The sequence below is a fragment of the Rhinoraja longicauda genome, chromosome 11 (assembly GCF_053455715.1).
Source record: "Rhinoraja longicauda isolate Sanriku21f chromosome 11, sRhiLon1.1, whole genome shotgun sequence".
In the NCBI taxonomy this organism is placed as follows: domain Eukaryota; kingdom Metazoa; phylum Chordata; class Chondrichthyes; order Rajiformes; family Arhynchobatidae; genus Rhinoraja; species Rhinoraja longicauda.
In genome coordinates, this window is record NC_135963.1 from 53,742,285 (window position 1) to 53,759,926 (window position 17,642).

Sequence of the window (17,642 nt, forward strand, 5' to 3'; positions counted from 1 at the left end):
CATGAATTCTTTGTTCTCACATGTACAGAGAGGCAGGGAAATGCTTGCTCTGCATGTTATCCATCAAATCATGCAAGCAAGAGACATCAGTGAGATGGGACTATCGTGTAGATGCGGCCAATGGTTGTGTCAATGCTTCACACACGACTACTCAAGACAGTCAAGCGTCTCCGATATGTTAAATCACCTTGGCTGGGAGTCGCTGGAGTCAAGACGCACCAAAGCTTGCTTATGAACTGTCTACAAAGAGACTCATGGCATCATCCCCTGTAACATATTGTAAGATTTGAGAAGTTTTCCCTCATTCTGAAAGCAACACCAAACCAAAGAGCTGCAGTTTGGACATTTTAAACGGGAGACTGGGGCTGATAGCGCAGAAAGGCTACGGTCAGTTTTCCAAGGGACCAGCCACAAAAGCAAAAACCTTACAGCCCAGTCTCTAGGTTTCTGCAAAGCCACGGCCAGAACAATGGATGGGTATTGGCCATGCAGAAACCTACGAAACCAGGTCGAAGTCCAGACACTGGGGCGCTGACATCAGCATACTCACAATGCCCCAAGCCGACCTACACAGTTAATCTCGTTAAGAGGGCACAATAGCCCATAGAAAACTACCTGGTAGGTGATGGGAAACCAGTTAAACCCATCACCTCGCAACGAAATACCAATTAACACCGTCTGGCCATCCCCGGTACCCCTGGACATAAGCGCAGACCAGAGAGAAAACTCATACATATCTTTCAAACAAAGAGATCCCAAGATCTGGCGGGAGATAGGACGGATCAGAATAGTATAACTGGCCACGACTTTTGGGTTTTAAAACTCATGCAAGCAACTCAAGTCAAACGGATGCAGGAGGAAGAAAAGACAGGCAAGAAGAAGCGAAGTGCAAGAGAGAGGAACCGGCACGCAACTCGAGAAGAAATACTGCAAGAAAACCTGCAAGGAACGCAAGAAACGGAAGGAAGAAACTCAGGGGACAAGCACGACCCTCACGGAAAGCAGCGGAGAAGCAGCACGAACAGCCAGTAACCCCAGTAATAGCCCCATGGTGAGCATGTACCCCGATCCTGCATATCCTGGACATAGTTTAGTGTAGAGGGGAGGGTGGTTTGAATAAACGTGGGTGTGTAAAGGAATATGTGTTGGTCAATTTTGCGATGTGTCGTACGTTCCCCATCTTACAGTCGTGTATATGTCTTGTAGAACTGTGCGTTTTAGAATTCAGAGTAAAAGGTATTCATGTATATGTCTTGTAGAACTGTGCGTTTTATGATTCATAGTCAAAAGTATTCATGTAATTCGGTATGTGTCTTATAGATATGTCTTATAGATGTGTCTTATAGATATGTCTTATAGTATTCATGGACAATAGTCCCAAGCGCTCAATAAAAGCCTTTTCAATTTAAACCCTGGTCTTCAAATCTGGTCTGGTTGAGTTTTTTTCTGCACTATCAATGCTCCTGCATCTAAGTCCAGTGTCTAGAACCGTAGGGGGTGAGTGGGTCGAACCACTCACGGGGATGTGTGGTTTGTTAGAGGACAAGCGCCCACTGGATGCAGTGATCCGGTGGACGGCCAGTAAAGCCCACAAGAAATCTGTAGAAAAGGCGGTCTGGCTGACCTGCTACAAAAAGCAGGTCCTGCTCTTGGACCGCGTGGTTGTGGCACAGGCAGCCCAGATCAGGGACCTTCTTGAGGAGGTAGAGGAGAAGGCCGCGGGTGGGCACCAGTTGATTGAGGCTCTGGACTCTTTAAACAAGGAGCGCCGGGTCGTGACCAATCGCCACGAAGCCAGGAGCTGATGGAGTGTCAGATCACTGAGGCTATGCTCAGTGAGGGCAGGCTCCGGGAGTAGTGCGCTTCCCTGAGCCGCCAGCTGGAGACCCAGGAAGAGAACCTCAAGGGGGTTAGGGCAGCATATAAGATGGTTTTGGAGGACAGGTCGGAAGGGGCTGACCACGGGGCCTGCCTGCAGGAGATAGAGGGTCTGCGGAGTGCTTTAAATAAAGCAAGCGGGCTGATCTGTTTGATGAACCCCCCCGCGGGCCAGTCACTAGCGGGTGCGAAGGTCCCGGTTCCGGTCCCTAGAAAGACCATGGTGGCTTCGGCCCCCAGACTCCACGATTCCCCTAGCTACGAGGCATCCTGGGAAAGGGGTAGTGTAGGGGAGAGAGAGAGAGAGAGGAGCTCCCGGTCGAGGACTCGGCACCGGTGCCCATGTGCTCGGTCCTGGAAACCAGACGGGGACCCACCGTGCTGAATGGGGACGCCGGACCCATTCAGAGCGAGATCGTGGTGCCCCACAGCTCCCAGCAGTTAAGAGCTATGATCGGGCATGTAGCAAAATTGTCCGAATCAGGGGACCCTTCGCTGCATTTCAGGGAGATAGAGCAAACCGCCGCAATCAACGGTTGTGACGAGGGAGAACGGGCAAAATTGTTGCTGTTCTCCCTGGACAGCTCGATCCTCCAATGCCTCTCAGACGAAAGCAAAAGAGGGACCAGGACCTACGATCTCCTACGGGACGAGGTCCTGGAAGTCTTGGGGATGGGCGATGAGGGTCCATTTGCCCGATTAGGGAGGACCCTCCAGATGGAGGGAGAACCCCCAAGGGTTTTTGCGGCGCGACTGTGGACAGTGTATCAGAGCAGCTGCCCGCACGTCCCCGCGCGGGATGTCCTGGTCGGGAATGGGAGAGCCAAGTGGCTCCGATGTTTGGTATCAAACAGCCTGGCGGCCGTCAGGGAGCAGGCGAAAGCCAGGTTTGATCCCACAAATAGCACGGAGGAGGCGGTTTTGGACCGTCTCACGGTAGGGTATAGAAACACCCGGAGTACGTCTACCCGACTAGTAAAAGGGAAGGTGCACGTAGCAGAGGCTACTGCACCGGCCCAAAAGGAGTGGCGACAGGAGGGTAACCCTACCGCACAGTCCAAGTGTTTCAGGTGCGGTAAGGTGGGGCACTGGCGGAAGGATTGCAGGGCCCACACCAAGGAAGATAGGGTTGGCACCACCCTGCGCGCCGATGTCCCAGTTAAGCCTGAGATCATCGAAACAATGATCGAGGTGATGCGGTCCCTCATGGCCGCACAGGGGAAGGTGGCAGTTGCTACCGGCTCCCCGGGTGCGGAGGGGGCACTGGACATTCCCCAATGACATCAGCCCGTGCAGCCCGCCTACCTGTGTCCTCTCCGCTACGATGCGTGGAAGAGGCCGCTTGTGGAGATGGTAGTGGAGAAGCAAAGGGGCAATTATCTGTTGGACACGGGGGCTTCATGCACCGTGGTCCACACAGAGGAACCCTTTGACTCTCCCCTGTCCACAGGGGTCCCTTTCGCACTGGCGGGGTTCACAGGGAAGGAACAGGCTGGCGCGCGTTCCATCCCGCTGTCCGTTCATTTGGGGGCACTCTATACCACATGGGAGTGTATCCTGATGAAGTGGACAGAAGGGGGTGGAAAGGGAATCATTGGTTCCGATTTTTTAGTAAGCCATGGGATCCTCATGGACTTACGGAACCACTGCCTTTGGGTGGACAAGGGCAGTAAGGGGGAGATAATAGTGATTAGGGGAAAGGAGGGGAAAGGGACTCTGTGCACCATGAAGCCGCCCGAGGGTTACGACCTCGAGTGCATGGTGGCGGAGGTCCCGGCCAAACTACAAGAGTGTGTGGGGAGCAACCTGAACGCGTTGGCGACCCACAAACACGATTGTGATAGGGTAGTGGGGTTCGAGGTCAGCATAGACGGGGACCCCATGACCAGACCCCAGAGGCAGTACAATTTCCCCAAGGAGGCAGAACCCGATTTGGAGATAGCCATATCTTCACTGGTGCAGCAGGGCGTACTGAGGCCAGTAGCCACACACGTGAACTCTCCATTGTGGCCGGTTAGGAAACCGGATAACTCATGGAGGGCCACGGTGGACTACCGGGTCCTCAACAGTAACATCCCCGCCTGCGCACCCACGGTGGCAGCAGTTGCCGACCCCATAGGAAGTATCCCAGCGTCCGCGACCACGTTCACGGTGCTGGATATTTCAAATGGGTTTTGGTCCATTCCGCTACGGCGGGAGGCCCAGTACAAGTTTGCCTTTACTTTTAAAGGGCAACAGTACACCTGGAACTGCTTACCACAGGGTTTCCACAACAGCCCCAGCATTTTTCACCAGTGCATGGCGGATAGCCTGAGGGAGTTTAGCCAGCGCCACCAGGTCGTGCAGTATGTGGACGACCTCCTCCTGTTCACAGACACAAAGGAGGAGCACGGTCCACTGCTGGCCGAGCTGCTAGAGCTGCTGGCTAGGAAGGGTTTTAAGATAAACCCGAAGAAGGCACGGATCGGTCTGCCAGAGGTAAAATTCTTGGGTCTGACCATCCGTGCCGGGGAAAGGGCTATAGATCAGGCTAGGAGGGAGTCAGTGCAGGAGTTGCCGATTCCCTGTACAGTAACGGGTGTGAGGTCTTTCCTGGGACTGACCGGGTATTGCAGAGACTTCATCGAGGACTACGCGGCCACCGCAGCCCCGCTACTCCGACTCCTACACAAGGGAGTGGAGTGGTCTTGGGATGAGGGTTGCCAGGCCGCGCTCGAGAAGTTGAAAGGGGATCTGCAAACCGCACCAGCCTTAGGAGCCATAGATGGGGAGAAAGGGTTTTCTCTGGAGGTGGCAGCCAGTGGGGACAGCCTGAGTGCCGTGCTGCTGCAGGAACGGCACGGTAGGCTGCGACCAGTGGTGTACTCCTCCAGGGTGCTCACCGATGTGGAGAGGAGTTTCTCCAATTGCGAGAGGCACCTTTTAGCCACGCATTGGGCTGTGAAGAGGGCTTTAATCTTCACAGGTACCTCTCCAATCACTCTCCTCACCCATCACACACCCACCCAGATGCTTCTGGATGGAAGGATCAAGGATGGGACTGTCAGCAGCGCCCGCATCGCGCGCTGGACCCTCCTCCTTTCACAGATGAATCTGAAGATTGAAGGTCTGTGCGAGCCAAAGCTCGCGGCAAATTTAGTGTATCCCGGAACGGCCCATCGGTGTTCCGTGGAGGGGGTCTGGGACGTCGACATAGGTTTACGGGCTGGGATCCATCCCACAGGCTGGGAGATCTATGTGGACGGCTCCAGCACGGTGTCAGCTGGCGAACGACTCACGGGATGTGGAATTTATGACCCCAAGGCAGGCATTGCCATGGCAATTAAGCTCTCCAGTCTCATGAGCGCGCAGCAGGCCGAGCTGTCCGCAGTGGCGTACGTTGCCACCCACCCAGAGAGGTTCCCAACCCCGTACACGATCTGCTCGGACAGTATGTTTACGTGTACCGAGTACCTGGCCATCTGGTCCCGTCGCGGATACACTTCCTCAGACGGGAGGCCTTTAACCGTCAAACCCCTGCTAGAACAGATTTTGGCCACAGTAGGGGAGAAAGGGGAGGTTTTTATACATAAGGTGAAGGCCCATTCCACCACAGAGGCCCGGTGGGAGGGCAACAAGCAGGCGGACGCCCTGGCTAAGGATGGCGCCCGCAGTGGCATTTTCTGGGACCCCTATGGGCACAGGCAGATAGCAGCGATCCAGGGTAAGGAGGGTAACGTCGGGACCCCAAAGGTCACATTGCCTCTGGACCTGAGGACCGTCCAAGCTCAGGATCCTGCTTTAAAAGCCGTCCTCAGCACTGTTAGTGAGGGCGAGCAGGTAGAGGGTCTCTACGGTAAGGAGACCCTCTCTGTAAAAGAAGGCATGCTCTTCCATGCCAAACAGTGGGTTGTGCCACAGCAGCACAGGAGGGAGTTCCTCCAGCTGGCACGAGGGTCCAGGGGCAGGGCACCCCGGACCAGAGGTTACGTGGCAGCGGGTAGAGCAGGCGGGATGGTGGCCGGGACTTAGGGACGAGGTCCGTGAGTTCTGTGCCTCGTCTGTGCTGCCAATAACCCAGACCCCCAGAAAAGGAAAGTGCCCATGGGACACGTCAGGAGGGTGGAGGGACCATGGCAGTCGATCCAGATCGACTACATCGGGCCCTTGCCCACCACCCAAAGAGGCTATAAGTACTGCCTCGTCCTGATAGACGTGTTCACAAAGTGGGTGGAGGCTTTCCCCTGCAAGACAGCTACGGCACTGGGTACTGCTAAGATCCTGGTCCGGGAGGTGTTCTCACGGTGGGGGCTCTCTCGTTTTGTGGAGTCCGACCAAGGGAGTCATTTCACAGGACAGGTGATGCAGAACACCCTCATGCTCCTGGGCATTGAGGGGAAGTGGCACGTAGCCCACAATCCTCAGTCATCAGGGATTGTGGAGCGCATGAGCCGGACACTGAAAGAAAGGCTGAGGAAGGAGGCTATGGGCTCGCCCCAAAAATGGGCGGAGGTCCTGCCCCTAGTCCTCATGGGGATCAGGGCCAGCCAGTCTAAGAGCACGAGGTATTCCCCGTACGACCTGATGACTGGCAAGGTTATGCGCACTCCCACCCATGTTCTGGCCCCGGTGCTCACGGAGGGTCAGCTCGAAGAGGTTAAGAGGGACAGGTTTGTCCAGAACCTCTTCGAGCATCTGAAGCAGGTCCACGGGCAGGCGGCTGGGAACATGGGTAGGCAGCACCTGGGCAACAAGCTGTTGCTGGAGCCGCGCAAGCTGCAGGAGTGGGAGGTAGGAGAACTGGTAATGGTTCGGAACTACGCTAGGGTAGGTAGTTTCGAACCACTCTACACGGGGCCCTACAGCATTGTAGATAAAGCCAGCCCCATGGTCTACGCCGTGAAGATGCCCCGGCGGATTAAGTGGTTTCATATCAATCAATGTAAATTGTACAGGCCGGGAGCACAGGGGTCAACCACAGGGGCCAGCCCTGTGAGTGGGGACTCACAGCCAAGGATGAGGCAGGTCACGCAGACAGGCAAGGTTGCCTGCGTGAGGGGGGAGGACATTCTCCAGGAATGGAGGGTCTCGCGTTTTGGGTGGGATTCAGATGAGGAAGAGCCTGATCAGCTCGACCAGGGGCTGGATCCCATTACGGAGGAGGAGGAGTCGGAGGGGGACGACAGTAACGTCCCCGACTCAAGCACCAGGAAGGCGGGGGTAGCGGGCGGAGGCTCACCACCTGTAGGTACAGGCAGGGTGAGGCCGGATGCCGCGGGTATACCCAGCACCAAGGGGGCAGAGCTGGTTGAGGCGGGGCCAGGGTCGGCAGCTGCGGGGGGTACCCGAGCTGCGGCACGGCAGGAACCGGTCCTCAGCCAGGCTGTCCAGGGGGCAGTGCCTAAGGTGACTCTCCGTAGGTCCAGCAGGGGACCCCAACCTAGAAAGTTTTGGCCAGAGGTCAATCACGCCCCGAGGTACGGGAGCCAAGTGAGGAGGAGGGAGCTAAAGTTTCAGAGGAGGTTTAGCCCCCGACAGGCAGCGACAGGCTGCGGAGGATCAAAGGTGGGAGACAGCGAAGTGCAGCTGCGGGAGACGACCCGCTGCAGCCCTGACAGGGATTAGCTGAGCCGCCCTGGGAAGGCGGCGCTGTATTATATTTTAGATAGATAAGGATTAGGTAATATAGATAAGGATTAGGTAATTAGATAAGGATAAGTAATTTAGATAAGTTTTGTGGGGATAGGTGTAAATAAAGTTGATGCGTCCAGGATGTGTGGGTGTGGGGTGCATGCTGGGGGTCAAGAGACCCGCCCGCAAGGGCATTAACAAAGCCAAGCGCTCCCCAAGAGGCTGGCTATACCATATTTCTTTATCTGTTTTTCTGGAGTGGAAGGAGGCACTCATATGGTGGATCATTGCCACGGCGATCGGATGTGGGTGGGCCTATCGGGGCCGCACCAAGAACATCATCATTTACGGCTGCTCCGGGGACACGGCTCCCATCGCGACCGATGGGACTGGAAGGAGAGAAGCAGAGGAGACCGCAGTTCACTTCCATGAAGGCCGGTGGCCGGGGTGGCTGGGATCGAACTCTTCAGAGTATTCCAGCGCCTCAGGCTTTGCTTATCGGGACACTTCGTTATTGTGCCCGAGAGTCAAGATCATCGCCCAAAAGATCAGCGCCACCGTTGGCAAAAGGATCTGCCTGGTATGCACGGGGAAGGTCCCCACGAGCAGGCGGTGGTGGCTGAGGAAAACGAGCAGGACAATGGCCAACTCCACTGTTGAGTGGGAGAGACTTGACAACGACACTCACAGGACTATTTCTGGGACTAATGAACAGTTGAGTGTGTGTTGGGACAAATGGTGGGAACCGGATGAGGGGATCTATATGTGTATGTGGGGTTCGAGGTATCGCTGACGTGTGGGTGGGCGAGCAGGACCCAGCCACAAGCTGCTAGGAGGACGGGCCCCCTCCGCACCGTGTGAACTGTGATTTGCATTGTTTGGGGTTTTTTCAAAATTATATAAAGAATGATTGTGTTGAAGGAATGTAAAAAAATGTATCGTTTTGCTGTTGTGTTGTTTTCATGTCCTACATTAAAGCTGACACCAGTAGGAGGATGGCGGAGGCATCGGCCTGGGACAAGGTGTAGGTGTATATGTCTGACATGAAAATGTACATACTTGTAATATAGTTTTGCCCGGGACACGGGCAGTAAAGGTCAGCCTAAAAGATGGGGACTGTACGTTCGCAATGGAACACTAGTTAGTTAAAACCTCAGGGGTCTGGATGTGGAGAATCGGGAAAACATTGCTCAACCACATTATTTAATTGATTCGATAAGCTGGGGTTATGCAAATCAACAGGAGGGACTGTAAGATTTGAGAAGTTTTCCCTCATTCTGAAAGCAACACCTAACCAAAGAGCTGCAGTTTGGACATTTTAAACGGGAGACTGGGGCTGATAGCGGAGAAAGGCTGCGGTCAGTTTACCAAGGGATGTCACAATCAGTGGGTCCTAAGATGGCTGCAGGACCTCGTGACCAGCCACAAAAGCAAAAACCTTACAGCCCAGTCTCTAGGTTTCTGCAAAGCCACGGCCAGAACAATGGATGGGTATTGGCCATGCAGAAACCTGCGAAACCAGGTTGAAGTCCAGACACTGGGGCGCTGACATCAGCATACTCACAATGCCCCAAGCCGACCTACACAGTTAATCTCGTTAAGGGGGCACAATAGCCCATAGAAAACTACCTGGTAGGTGATGGGAAACCAGTTAAACCCATCACCTCGCAACGAAATACCAATTAACACCGTCTGGCCATCCCCGGTACCCCCGGACATAAGCGCAGATCAGAGAGAAAACTCATACATATCTTTCAAAACAAAGAGATCCCAAGATCTGGCGGGAGATAGGACGGGTCAGAATAGTATAACTGGCCACGACTTTTGGGTTTTAAAACTCATGCAAGCAACTCAAGTCAAACGGATGCAGGAGGAAGAAAAGACAGGCAAGAAGAAGCGAAGTGCAAGAGAGAGGAACCGGCACGCAACTCGAGAAGAAATACTGCAAGAAAACCTGCAAGGAACGCAAGAAACGGAAGGAAGAAACTCAGGGGACAAGCACGACCCTCACGGAAAGCAGCGGAGAAGCAGCACGAACAGCCAGTAAACCCAGTAATAGCCCCATGGTGAGCATGTACCCCGATCCTGCATATCCTGGACATAGTTTAGTGTAGAGGGGAGGGTGGTTTGAATAAACGTGGGTGTGTAAAGGAATATGTGTTGGTCAATTTTGCGATGTGTTGTACGTTCCCCATCTTACAATCGTGTATATGTCTTGTAGAACTGTGCGTTTTAGAATTCAGAGTAAAAGGTATTCATGTATATGTCTTGTAGAACTGTGCGTTTTATGATTCATAGTCAAAAGTATTCATGTAATTCGGTATGTGTCTTATAGATATGTCTTATAGAACTGTATAAGTATTCATGGACAATAGTCCCAAGCGCTCAATAAAAGCCTTTTCCATTTAAACCCTGGTCTTCAAATCTGGTCTGGTTGAGTTTTTTTCTGCACTATCAACGCTCCTGCATCTAAGTCCAGTGTCTAGAACCGTAGGGGGTGAGTGGGTCGAACCACTCACGGGGAACCAGTGTGCGAGGTCTGGTCGAGGGACAAGAGCAAGGCACAGGGACCTTAGGTCGGGCGAAAGCTCGGCACAGAAAACCCCTTACAATATCTCACTTCATTCAACCCCACACCCAGAAATTTACAAGACAGTCCTCACGTCACTTCATTTATACTAGAATTAGAACAAACAAAAATAGCTACCTACAGTCACTATATCCATGGACTATCTCAGAGTGGAACATCCTTCCCGACACCACCAGATGTGCACCAACCTCGTCACTCTTCAAGTCACAGCTCGACAACTTGGACACGGATCATCTCACCAAACTTGCCCACATAAACATCTAAATTATCCTTTTGCAACCAGTACCCACGCGAGTGAAACCTGCGCCAGATGGCCCAGCTGTTGGCAGTTGTGCAGTAGAAAACAGAAACAGAAACACCTCCTCTCGAGGCTTTTTATCTTTTCTATTGGGGTCATCCTTCAACTCCTTTCACCTCATTCCTTCACCAGATTCAGGGACAGTTTCTTCCCAGCTGTTCCCATCAGGCAACTGAGCCATCCTATCACCAACTAGTTGTGGTCCTGCCCTCCCATCTATCTCATTGGACCATCAAACTATTTTTAATCGGACTTTATCTTGCACTAAACGTTATTCTCTTTATCCAGTAACTGTACACTGTGGACGGCTTGATAGTAATCATGTATAAGAAGATAACTGCAGATGCTGGTACAAATCAAAGGTTTTTATTCACAAAATGAAGAAGGGTCTCGACCCGAAACGTCACCCATTCCTTCTCTCCCGAGATGCTTCCTGACCTGCTGAGTTACTCCAGCATTTTGTGAATAGTAATCATGTATGGTCTTTTCTTTGACTGTATAGCACACAACAAAAAGCTTTTCACTGTACCTCGGTACACATGAGAATATTAAACTAAACTAAACCCAGGTTCACGTGCACTGAACCACCCTATCACCAACTAGACAGCGACTCTGATGGCAACTTTGACTCTGAAGTATAAAAAATAAAGTGGATGAGCTTGAGGCTCAGTTAGATATTGCCAAGTATGATGTTGTGGGAATCACAGAGACATGGCTACAAGAGGACCAGGGCTGGGAACTGAATATTCAGGGGGATACGACCTATCGAAAATACAGACAGGTGGGCAGAGGGGGTGGGGTTGCTCTGTTGGTAAGGAATGATATTCAGTCCCTTGCAAGGGGTGACATAGAATCAGGAGATGTAGAATCAGTATGGACAGAACTGAGGAATTGCAAGGGTAAAAAGGGTAAAAGGGTAAAAAATGGGTTATCTACAGGCCCCCAAACAGTAGCCTGGATATAGGGTGCAAGTTGAATCAAGAGTTAAAATTGGCATGACGCAAAGGTAATGCTAAGGTGGTTATGGGAGATTTCAACATGCAGGTAGACTGGGAAAATCAGCTTGGTAATGGTCCCCAAGAAAGGGAGTTTGTGGAGTGCCTCCGAGATGGATTCTTAGAGCAGCTTGTATTGGAGCCTACCAGGGAGAAGGCAATTCCGGATTTAGTGTTGTGTAATGAACCGGATTTGATAAGGGAACTCGAGGTAAAAGAGCTATTAGGAGGTAGTGATCATAATATGATCAGCAAGGCTCGGTGCTGGTGTAAGGGCTCAAATTCAGCGTAGCCATGTGGGTTTTATTGCAGGGGTGTTAAAAAGGTGTAAAAGCTCCAGCTCGATTATGTTGCCAGGACATCCTGTTTATGGCTAAGGGTATCCTTTGATATGGGCAACTGGCTTTAAGGCTTTGATGGTTAGCCATCCTTTGAAGTGTTAAGAAGAACAACTTGCCATATGGACTGCCCTCTGTTCCCAAGAAAGAAGAGGTCATGATGGACACAACGGGCACGGAGGTCCCGAAAGAGACAAAGATTTATAGGACATTGTAAAACTTGCCATATAAGGTAGCAACAGGAAATGTACTGACACATGTATTTCGGGTATAAATATGTGTAATTGTTAGCATTCGGGGAGAGAGACTACACTAGCTTCCTAAGCGTTTCTAAACGCTTCGGTTTCTAGACTCTCTCCCACCTGGGTGAGTAGAATAAAGAGGTTAAACGAATTCGGTTGTCTGCCTGTTTTTTCTAATAGGCCACAGACTACAACACTGGGACTGCAGCTATTAACAATATACATTAATGACTTAGATGAAGGGATTAAAAGTAGCATTAGCAAATTTGCAGATAACACAAAGCTGGGTGGCAGTGTGAACTGTGAGGAGGATGCTATGAGGATACAGGGTGACTTGGACAGGTTGTGTGAGTGGGCGGATGCATGGCAGATGCAGTTTAATGTGGATAAATGTGAGGTTATCCACTTTGGTGGAAAGAACAGGAAGGCAGATTATTATCTGAATGGTGTCAGGTTAGGAAATGGGGACGTACAAAGAGATCTGGGTGTCCTTGTTCATCAGTCACTTAAAGTTAGCATTCAGGTACAGCAGGCAGTGAAGAAAGCTAAAGGCATGTTGACCTTTATGACAAGAGGAGTTGAGTATAGGAGCAAAGAGGTCCTTCTGCAGTTGTACAGGGCCCTAGTGAGATCGCACCTTAAGGAAGGATATTCTTGCTATTGAGGGCGTGCAGCATAGGTTTACTAGGTAAATTCCCGGAATGGCGGGACTGTCTTATTTTGAAAGACTGGAGCGACTAGGCTTGTATATGCTGAAATTTAGAAGGATGAGAGGGGATCTTATTGAAACATATAAGATTATTAAGGGATTGGACATATTAGAGGCAGGAAACATGTTCCCAATGTTGGGGGAGTCCAGAACCAGCGGCCACAGTTTAAGAATAAGGGGTAGGCCATTTAGAACGGAGATGAGGAAAAAATTTCAGTCAGAGTTGTAAATCTGTGGAATTCTCTGCCTCAGAAGGCAGTGGAGGGCAATTCTCTGAATGCATTCAAGAGAGAGCTAGATAGAGCTCTTAAAGATAGCGGAGTCAGGGGGCATGGGGAGAAGGCAGGAACGGGGTACTGATTGTGAATGATCAGCCATGATCGCATTGAATGGCGGTGCTGGCTCGAAGAGCCGAATGGCCTATTCCTGCACCTATTGTCTATTGTCTCCCATCTGCCTTGTTGGAGACCACCAGACTATCTTTAATTGGACTTTACTGGACCTTAGCTTGTACTAAGAATCATTTCCTTTACCCTGTGTCTGTACACGGGATGGCTTGATAGTAATCATGTATAGTCTTTCCACTAACCAGACCGCATGTAACAAAAAAGCTTTTCACTGTACGTCGGTACACGTGACAATAAACTAAAGTAAACTCCATCACATCTTTGTCATAACATGCTCTTCCATCTCACTGATCCCAGTTTCCCCTCACCACCAGCTCTCTCAGACCTTCCGCTGTGCCTGAAGCTTTGGATACGCAGTTGACCAGAAGCGTCTTCCAATCGTTCAAAAGGTTAATCGTTAGGGCAGAAGACGTTCGGGATGCGCTAACATAGAAACATAGAAACATAGAAAATAGGTGCAGGAGTAGGCCATTCGGCCCTTCGAGCCTGCACCGCCATTCAATATGATCATGGCTGATCATTCAGCTCAGTAGCCTGTACCTGCCTTCTCTCCATACCCCCTGATCCCTTTAGCCACAAGGGCCACATCTAACTCCCTCTTAAATATAGCCAATGAACTGGCCTCAACTACCTTCTGTGGCAGAGAATTCCACAGACTCACCACTCTCTGTGTGAAGAAATGTTTTCTCATCTCGGTCCTAAAAGACTTCCCCCTTATCCTTAGCCGCCACACGACCAGCAGGCCAAGAGCAACCTGGCGGGGGGAGGGGCCGCCGAGAACAAAGGGGGGGGGGGTGGAGAGAGCACAGAGAACAAAGAGGGACCCGGGCTGGGGGGGGGGGGGCGCCTGTGGTCATGTGCGGACAGGCCTGCTACGCCGCTGCGAGACGATAAAACTGTGCTAAGACCTTTTGAATCTTTGTCGTCACCAGAAACATGGCGACTCTGTGTGTACTGCCTGGGTGAGGTCTGCGGCATGATTTTAATGGACTGCGTGCAAAACAAAGCGTTTCACTGTGCCTTGGCACACATAACAAAAAAGTATCATTGAATCATCATTGATTGGCTGAGAAAAGTGAACACCCAGGACCGCACCTCAATTGTCACCCTCTCCTGGGCGGCACGGTGGCGCAGCGGTAGTGTTGCTGCCTCACGGCGCAGTGACCCGGGTTCAATCCTGACCTTGGGGGCTGTCTGTATGGAGTTTGTAACGTTCTCCCCGTGACCACGTGACTTTTCTCCGGGTGCTCCGGTTTCCTCCCACACTCCGAAGACGTGCAGGTTTGTAGGTTAATTTGGCTTTGGTAAAAATTGTAGATTGTCTCCAGCCGCGTGTGGGACAATGGTCACATACTGGCCGGCGTGGGCTTGGTGGGCCGAAGGGCCTGTTTCTGGACTGTATCTATCTCTAAACTAAACTCAGCGGGTCAGGCAGGAAGGATACGCAATGTTTCGTGTCGAGACCCTTCTTCAGACTCTCCATTATCTCAAATCAGTCCAGTAATGCCGTTTCCCAATCAGTCGAGCCCAGTCGTACGGCGTAGAGAAGGCCCCTCTGTGGAATTTATTTAAACTGACCTAATAGGTCAGGTAATTCCTTGCATTCAGTATCCCAGTTTCCACGCAGATTGCAATCAAACCCACCACCAAGGTGCTCTGCTGATGCTTATATATACTTTGCCAATTTGTTATCAAAGATTTTTGTTTCGTGTCAGGGGCAATCAGCAAGAAATAATTTCATACTGCTGTCTTTCTTCACTCATTTATTATTTTATTTTTTTAAATCGCAGGAACTTGTTGCAAATCCCACATAGAAATCTGGTTTTGTCATGCACATTAATGTCTAATCTACTTCAATCAATCACCAGTTATCCAGCTCGTCTCACACACATTTTAAACATCAGTCAGCCTCAACATCTCCTGCCATCACCATTTTTATCCAATCAGTACTGTGGCGAGGAAAATTTCTAAATCCACAAGTGTAAATGTTATTTTAAGGTGTATATGGAAATATATCTGAGCAGACTACATAAAGCAAGGAGCTGAGCAGATGAGAGTTTGGAAGGTACAGCATGGATTCAGGCCCTTTGGCCCACCGAGTCCATACTGCCCATCAATCACCCATTCAAAATCTATGTAATCACACTTTCTCATCCACTCCCTACACATGAGAGGGCAATTTACAGAGGGCCAATTAACTTACTAACCCGCATTTCTTTGGGATGTGGGAGAAATCGGAGCACTCGGAGGAAACCCACGTGTCACAGGGAGAATAGATAATAGGTGCAGGAGGAGGCCATTCGGCCTTTCGAGCCAGCACCGCCATTCAATGTGATCATGGCTGATCATTCTCAATCAGTACCCCGTTCCTGCCCTCTCCCCATACCCCCTGACTCCGCTATCCTTAAGAGCTCTATCTAGCTCTCTCTTGAATGCATTCAGAGAATTGGCCTCCACTGCCTTCTGAGGCAGAGAACGTGCAAACTCCACACAGACAGCGCCAGACGTCAGGATCGAACCCGGGTCTCTGGCTCAGTGAGACAGCAGCACAACCCGTTGCACCACGCCAACGGCTCAATTTGCACAGACATGTACTTCATGAAATGTATTAAAAATATATATTTGTTGAAATAAGGCAGGTGTCATCTCACTTCGAGTTCCCGTTTCCTTGCTGAACTTGGAAGTTTCGTTAAGTTTATTGTCACGTGCAGTAACGTACAGTGAAAAGCTTTCGTTGTGTGGTATCCAGTCAGTGAAAAGATTGTACATGATTACAAGCAAGCAATCCACAATGTACAGATACAGGATAAGGGAATAATATATAATGCAAGATAAAGTACAGAAAAGCCCAATTAAGGGCAGTCTGAGGGTCTTCAACGAGGTAGATGGTAGGTCAGAACCACTCTCTAGTTGATGGAAGCACGGTTCAGTTGCCTGATAACAATTAGGAAGAAACTGTCCCTGAATCTGGAGGTGTGCATTTTCACACTTCTGTACCCCTTTGCCTGATGGGAGAGGGGAGAAGGGAGTTAGACTGGTCTTTGATGATGCTGCTGGCCTTGCCGAGGCAGCGTGAAGTGTAGATGGAGACAATGGGGCTGGCAGGTTCTGACATATCAGCAGCTGATTAATTCACTGAAGCCGGATGGTTTTTGGCACTTGGGGAAGATGACCTCAACTATGGGGTTGACCAAACTATTCCATCACTGGTGGGCAGGCATTTTAAATTAATTTGCAATAAGAATCCTCCCGTGTTCTGTTCACCCCTGAGATTTCAGAAAAACAAATTTGACTCCAGAAATGAAGGGTAATGGTTTAGATTTCGGTTTATTATTGCCACTTTCTTGAACTTCTACAGTGGAGACCATATTGTGCAAGAAGGAACTGCAGATGCTGGTTTAAACCAAAATGCTGGTGTAACTCAGCAGGACAGGCAGCTTCAGTAGAGAGAAGGAATGGGTGAGGTTACAGGTGGAGACCCTTCTTCAGACTGATCAGACCACGTTGACTGGTTGCATCATGGCCTGGTTTGGCAACTGCAATGTCCAAGGGCAAAGACGATGGCAAAAAGGGGTGAACACTGCCCAGTCCATCACAGGTGCTGACCGCCCCACCATCGAAGGGATTTACAGGAGTCGCTGCCTCAAAAGGGCAGCCAGCATCATCAGAGACCCACACCACCCTGGCTACACTCATCTCACTCCTGCCATCAGGAAGAAGATACAAGAGACTGAAAACAGTAACGTCCAACTTCAGGAGCAGATCTTCCTGACAATCATCAGGCAATTAAACATTAGGAACCTCCAAATAAGCTTTGAACTATATCGACTTGGTGGCATTGGTTTTGCACTATTATTGTTTTTGTTTGTTTCTATATATATTTATACACAGTATAAAGAAAAAAGGTGTGTGTGTGTGTGTGTGTGTGTGTGTGTGTGTGTGTGTGTGTGTGTGTGTGTGTGTGTGTGTGTGTGTGTGTGTGTGTGTGTGTGTGTGTGTGTCTCTCTCTCTCTCTCTCTCTATCCATTTCTACATACACACAAACACTTTATATATAGATATATATTATACACACACACACACACTGAACTTTTTTCCTTGTTTACTATATTGTTTACAGAGTATTATGTTTACATATTCTGTTGCAAGTAAGAATGTCATTGTTCTGTCTGGAACATTTGACAATAAAACTCTCTTGGCATGTACTGAGGTACAGTGAAAAGCTGTGTTTTACATGCAATGGGCCATCTTTGCAATTGTGATGGTGCAGTTGTCAAATTCATGTTGCAATCATCAGGATCATGTGTGATCTACTACTCTTGGTGTTGGTTTATTGCCATGTGTACCGAGATACACTGGAAAACTGTTTGCGTGCTATCCTGTCGCATCATGACCATGCACAAGTACAAAAGGGTAGTGCAAAGAGAAAAATAGCTGAGAGCAAAATAATGTCACAGTTACAGAGAAAGACTAGTTCAAACAGAATGTTCAAGGGCCACAATGAGGTAGGTTGAAAGATCCGGGCTGCACTCTTAACTGAAGGGACGACCATTCAGTATCTGAAAACAGCGGGGC